Raw genomic sequence first — 7613 nt, 5'->3', positions numbered from 1 at the left:
GTGTGTATATATACACAAATACAAATTTAACATAAATAGTTATTTGAAAAATTGGTAACTGACCAAATAGATCTCTGGGAGATAGTATAATTTATTGGGGTGCAGTAATTTGAGAGAGAGAGAGAGAAAAAAAACAAAAAAACAAAAACAAAACAAAACTTAATATAAATAATTAACCATATAATGTCAAAATATACACAGGACAAATGTCTAACTCACTGATTAACTATTTGTGTCTATTGCAGCACCATGGAAAAGCCAATGTGACATAATTTATTAACACAATGTTCATATAAATTAAGTTTAGTACGAAAGAAATGACCAAATTCAAATAAGTACTTGTACAACAGAACATATCTTGATGTAGCCAGTACATACAACTTTGAATAAAATCTTGACACAAGCACCTACACTTGAAGGCAAAACATACAGGAGGTAGAGCACCATCTGATACGATGTACGAGTCCAGGGTGGACAACGGATTTAAATTTACAAATAATAACAAAAAAAAGACTTGATTGAAAAATGCAATTATTTTATTCCCGCAAATAATGCACAAGCTATTGCACTCTTAGGAAGTTATATGTAGACAGTGCTCCACTGGTGGAGTCTGTATTCCTCCATAGGCAAATGGGCCTGGTTGGCTAGAGACGGGTAAGATGGGGTGGGGAAAACAGGGGAAAGGAGGTGGGTTTCGGGCCTTCTGGGGATTCAGGTAGGGAAAGGGGGTAGAAACCTTGCTCTGGGTACAGCAGTCACTCTTGGTCTGGACACACCATACCCTAGCACCACTACTTGGACAAAAACAACAAACAAAATAAAAAAAAATAAAAAAATAAAAACAACCAACAAACAGAGAATACAATATTCTTGATAATGTGTTGGCAAATGACCCTCGTCCTGTGCTCCCTTTTAAGGACACAAATCCCTCCGTTGAGTCCTGTTGAGTTCTTCAGAATTAGTCAATAGTCCTACAGATAAACGCTGTTACTTCGTTGGGCCATCGCAGGGGGACTGGTGTGGCTTTTCAGAGGAAGCTGCACTGTACTCTGCTTGTGACCTCTTGACGGCATCCATTTTGAATGGATAAAGCTGAGGTGTTCTACTTCTTTTTTTTTTTGTTCACAGGCTGTTTGACCTGACAGGGAGAGGAAGAGAATGGGTGGGCGAGCGAGCACTCCCTCCTAAAGAAAGCAGATAGGCCCCACCTCAATGTGTCGCAGCTCTCCTGGCTGCCTAGCTGCGAGCCCCTGGAGGTTAACGATGGGAAGCTGATAGGTGTCCTGAGTCTGAAAAAGAAAGCGCGACCGGTGCCAGCTGCCATCTTGAATCTAACAGGAGACAAGAGAAGATATGGCCATTCAAGAGATAAACAAAGTTAATTTTACTGATTTAGAATTCAATCTATTCTCAGTCTGTATTCGTCATTATTGAGCCATTATCAAGGGCTAATAGGTATAAGCCATTATTGAGGGCTAAATATAGAAAGTACTGAGCCACTGTTCAATTGCACTATAAAGTCCACACAAGCAAACAGTTTTTATTATTATTATTATTTCCCTAAATTATTTCACAGTATTTTACCATCAGAGACTTGGACCGTACCTCACACTCATCCGAGAGCACATAAGGTTCAAGTAAAGTGTCCATCTCAAAAATCTGTCCATTCCAGCCCTTGAATTGTAACGGTGGTCTTTGGCTCTGTGACGCCGTGGTTGACCCTCGTGGTGGGTCATTCAGGCAATGGACAGTGATGGTCTGCATGGCCTCTGTGCTCAACAGGTGAAGGAACTTCATCTGGACTTTCCCAATGCCAAATGTCATCTATGATTGCCAGGATGAAAAATTGATTTCAATGAACACCAGGCCAAGCAACATTTTAATTGTTCTTCAAGATACCAATATGAACAGTAAGACCACATCATGCCATTATCTATACAGTTAAAAATACAGCAGAGACAGTTACATTTATAACTACAATACTTACTATATTGACAGCCACATTATAAAGGTTCACCTTGGCAAAATGCACATGCACACATTAAAGTGTTATTTTGTAGGGCTGTAACAATATGCGTATCACAACCGAAATCGCAACAGTCATATGCATGAACCTGTCGCGATGTGATAAGGCAGAATCACGCTACACCCCTTCCAGTGTTTCTTGCAGCACGTTGCAGCTTAGGCAGCCGCTTAACCAACACACGTCTCCCGCCATTGCATTGTCCAAGAATAAATAAATAAATCATAATTTCATAGCTCTTGTAGTTTTCATTGTAGAGCTATGCGTGCAACTTTACCAAACAGTAGCCTATAGAAGTAGCCTACCCTAAACCCCCTCTCCTTGCCCCGCACACTCTCTCTCACTCAATCAACACGCCCCTCAGCATGCACATTTAATCCAAATAAAACATTCACAATTAAATTGTGAAAGCAAGGATGACAAAGCGAAATTGTTATTAAATCCGCTTAGCATCATTAGTAGGCTACGCTGCGCAAATTTGTTTAAAACTCTTGCATTCAAGTTGACTGATCATCTCAATATCAATGGTTTCAAAGACTCAAAAGGCCCTGTCCCAAGGAGAAAAAGTATTACCTTGAATCTTAAACACACATGGGGAAACTGAACAGTAGACTATGATAAGATAGCTAAGGCTAGTGTAACAGAGGTCGTAATTCATCCGCCGCTCACGGCCCTTGAACCTGCCACGTCAACACACACCGGCATGGGAGTCGAACGCTCTAACCACTGAGCTAAAAGCCCAGGCATCCAACTCCGCAGTTGAAAGCGTTCTTAAAGCTGCAGTTGGCAAGTCTGACAGATTGAGGGGACTTGAGGGGACCAACATTTTGAATGTTTACAACTCTCATGCCCCTCCCCCACTACCATCGAGGACGCTCTCATCGAGTTTGTGCTTATCAGTGCGCAGCAGACTGCACCAGACTGTGATTGACAATCAGATCTCACACAGCCCTGCTCTGATTGGACCAGAAGAACCGGGAGCTGTGGATTTTTGCAAAACAAATAGCAGGCTCTAGGTGGAGGTAGAAGTGCGGTTTTTTTCCCCCTAAAACTGGCTGATTTATGTTGTTCTGTTGGAGCATAGTGTCGGTTTCAGTGAATATGATCAAAAAAATCTTGCCAAAGTTCTGCAGCTTTAAGGTTAGGGGTGTGAGGATTTACACAAGCAACTAGCATGCTAGCTCAGTTCAACTCCGTTACACTCACCTCCCTAAATTCTCACTCCCATGATCCGGGTCGGCACCACTGTAACCGAGGTCGTAATTCGCTAGCATGCTAGCTCAGTTCAACTCTGTTACACTAGGCCTAGGCTACTTTGTTTACAATATTTCCAGGCTTCAACCAGAACTGCTGACAACTGAATCTGTAAAAGAAATAGTACCTAGCCTAGGCTATATTCTTTATCATTTGTGCTGTCATGAATATCAGAAATTCAGTAGGCTACTTTCTATATCAGTTGTTTATATATCAATATCATTTTATATCATCATATAATATTGTATATTATTATTATATAAAATATGTGTATGCAGGCTATTCAGTGTTCAAAGCAGTCCAGTTTATATGTTCAAATATTCTAATTCTCTGTTCCAAAATATCGAAATGTTATTTAATAACCCCCCCATACTTTATACTGGAGGAGTGTTGAGGTTACCTTGTTTGTTGCAACTGGGTGGATGCATGTTTGGCCACCTGCTGTGAAGTTGCAGAACACCTCAATGGCATCTGACGTACAACCCAAGTTTGGGTCAATCCAGAACGGTCCTAATGGATGGGGGTCAGGAAAGAGACCGTTACAATACCAGAAGAGTAATTTGCAGATGTTTCTTTACCTTTGTATCTTTTGGCTTGCATCTACTAAAAACAACAACTTTGTTGGAAATCTATGTTCCTGCAAATAGACACATTCTTCGGATATAACAAAACATAGGGGCCATGTTCCTTTTTGATTGGTGTAATAACAGGAAGCTCAGTGGGTAAACATTGAGAGAGGCCAGGCAGACACTCACCGTCGGCTAGCTTTTGTTGGCAGTCTAGCAGGTCCCTGCAGAATCGGGCCGGATTCTCTCGGGTGCCGATGGGCTTCTTAATGCTTTCTATGACACTGCTGAGGTAGCGCAGCGTCTTAAAGATCTCCGAGTTCTGATCCGCTTGGGCCATCTCTGTGTTCTGGAAGTTCTGTGGGTGTAGGAGTGGGCACATGTGGGAAAGGGTGAAGATGCATGCGCAAAATATAGACATTAGAAATAAACACAATAAGACATTATAAATTAAACACAACCAACAAATTATCGAGGTAGAAGCCATACTTGATGTCATGAACGTCATCTCATAATAATTCACAATTTACATATGAATACAGAATCTATTTTATAATTTTGTGTTATAAAAAGTAATGAATGTAAGATCACTGACAAGACTGAGATAAAACTGATATGGAAAACATGTTAATACATTGACTACATAAATGTGTATCGTTTGTTCGGTGTGGTGTGGTAGTCTTATTAACCCTGACCCTCACATAAAAAACTTTGGTTTGAACCAAATGTTCCAAAAATGTTTTTTCTGTCCATCAAGAGAAAACAGCTCTTTGCATGCAAGCACATTCCTATCAAAGCATTACACAACCATTTACGCAGAAAAGACATGCAAGCTTTCATCAACACAGTCCCCCAATTTCCTCCGTTCTGCTGGAACAAGAGGGTGAGAAATTAAACAGATTGATGTAGAGATGGAAGGGAGAGATATGCCAAATGTGATGGTGCAAGACACGGAGAAAGGAAGGAGGAGGAGGTCAAGTCACTGAACAGCAGGGCGTGGAGGGACGGGGCAGAGGGGGGATTACCTCCATGCGATAGGGACCGTTAGACTCCATCAGTATCTCCATTGCTGTGTCAACATCCACACGTTTCTTGGGGCGTAAAGTGAGAGACAGAGGGTTAGGATTCTGAGCGAAATCAGGAGGAGAGTGAAGAGGAAAGCAAACAAGAGCCTGAGTCAACAAACCAACTCCACCACTCACCGTGGGGTTGGTGGGGGTGGGGGATGAGGGTTGGGGGGGTGGGGGGGCAGAGTACAGACAACGACCCCGACGGACTTGGACTCGACTGCGAGCGCTATCCTCCCGTGAAGTGTACACAAACATCACATTCCACCCGTTTTCATCATTTTTTTTAGTTTTTTTTTTAATGAGCCTAGGCTCAATAGGGACTGGACAAACTTCCCCACCATCCACCCAGGGTGTCAGGGGGCACTTAGGCAGGGCGCCTCTGCACTTTCATGGGGGTCTGGGGTAACAGTGGCACACCACGGATTCGGCTCATCTTTCCTGAGGTGTTGACGCACTTTGAGCTACCCATCAGGGGCCATATAGAATGCCAGGGCTTCATGTTCTCCAGTGGGGTTTATGAGACGGGTCACGTTCCCCGAGCACAGAGTGTGGTCACATTCTCCACGTGGGGAAATTGCTAGTGCCGGTAAATGCAGGGAGTTTTTTTGGGGGGTATTTTCCTGATACATGCTAGTCTCAGCTAAATAGATCAGTGTTATCTTGCTTGGATATCTTGACAGTGCTTATTTTGTCCATCACAGCCACTGTGACTGTACAGTGCCATGCTATTCTGTCTCTAGTACTGCTAAATTTAAATGGGCCACTCTGACAATGCCCTGCGACCATAACTACTACAATTGCAATTTCTGGCTTCTGCCTACAGAAACCTTGCTGTTGCTCAGGGCCAGGCTCATGGCAGTCTCCAACATCTATGTTGGTTGCTTCTACAGCACGGATTATGTGGTGACTTTAGCACTTTATCTAGGACACAGAGCTAATAGGTCAACTTAGCAGCTTTCCTGCCAAATAGACGTAGCATTATATCAAATGCTTTGTAGGCTTCTGAACCTGGACTGTGCAAGTCATGGCCTGTTACCACACAACCATAATAAGGACTGCAGGAATCAAAAGGAGGTCAACAGTAATGATACAATTAGATATATCACCGTAGGGCCTGGAGAACCAGGAGGACCCTAGAGAAAGAGAGAGAGAAAGAGAAGACGCAATATTAATAAAAACAGTGGAATCTCGCTGTAGAATATGAATTGGTGCAACTACTGTACAATGTGAAAAAACATGCAAAACGCATTGCAATGTTGCACTGCACTACAGAGACCTATACAGACACACGTGGCTATTTTAATGTAGTACTGCAGAGTTTATGACCAGTTTAAGCTGAAATATAACCCAGAATTTAATGACAAGTTTTAAATTAAACTGATTAGTAATATGGTCATATGAGCTAGGAGCTTGAAGCAAAAATAGTCACAGCTTTGAGGCTTCCATCCATCATATGTACAGTAAAGCATCCTGCAAGAGAAACACTTACTCTGGGCCCTGGAGTCCCTCGTGGCCCCTGGGGCCCCTAAAACAGAAACAGAAACAGAAACATGCCTCGCGTTACTATGGTAACCCCTGAGGCACACTCAGAACTATTCGAATTTCATCTAGCAGCAAGCCAGCCGCAGCACATGAACACAACAGAAGATTCACGAGATGTGTTCGATTATTTAACTCGGTTGTGTCATTATGTTTGCAAGGGGGGTCTAACTAGTGACCCTTCCTCTGAGCATTAAAAAGGCCCATTAGGACTATGATGAGGTCAAACCAATAACGGACGGACTCAATAGTAATGGTTGTTTACAGCCAACTGTGCCAGTCAACAAGGCTAAGGGGCTTTCAGAGTGGCCACAGTAAATCAGACAGGCTTGTATAACTAAGTGCAAGCACACTAGGGAAGAATGTGACTGCCCCTACAGGCAGACTGTGAGAACTGCACATAAAAACACAGGAGAGCTGGGGGAGATGCAGGCTGAAGCTGGCCTCCATTATGGAGTGTACTATGGTTAGGCCCCAGCATACAAGCCAGTCTCCTTCTCTTCACTCTTTCTCCCCTCATACCAGTGTTTGTGTGTGTGTGTGTGTGTGTGTGTGTGTGTGTGTGTGTGTGTGTGTGTGTCTGTGTGTGTGTGTGAGTACATGTAAGCTTACATATTTCCATTCGGAAGGAATCATAAACAGTTTACATGACTAGGCTTAAGCCGAGCGCTGACTCATAGAGCGACCCACCTCTGTGATCTACAGTGCAAACATTATGACAGTGTATTTCCTGTCTGCACATTTCCGGAGAGTAATGTGGCTAAATCGATGCAACCATGATCAGCAACCAAGTTTACTCGACCTATTGTGTCTCTCTAGGACAAGCGCTCAGCACCTCGCTAACAGTTAGGCTGTCTACATTGGAAAGTCCAACGCCTTGGAGACACATGTCAAAATGTAACCAAAATGCAAATGTTTACATTTGAATATGTCTATGCGGTCTTAAGAAACCCAGAGTGCAATTTCTGATGTACAATTAAAGTGACAAGACTTCAGTGCTTACCATTTCCCCTTGGCTTCCTGTTGGACCTCGAAAGCCCTAGATTGAGAGAGAGAGTCAAAAGAGAGAGAGAGCGAGAGAGAGAGTCAAAAGAGAGAGTGAGGAAAGAATCAAAAGTGAGAAAGAGTGAGAGATAGAGAGAGTGAGAGATAGGGAGAGAG

This window comes from Alosa sapidissima, chromosome 12 (assembly GCF_018492685.1).
Source record: "Alosa sapidissima isolate fAloSap1 chromosome 12, fAloSap1.pri, whole genome shotgun sequence".
NCBI lineage: Eukaryota > Metazoa > Chordata > Actinopteri > Clupeiformes > Clupeidae > Alosa > Alosa sapidissima.
The sequence above is the reverse complement of the archived record's forward strand: the minus strand, read 5'-3'. Positions refer to the sequence as shown.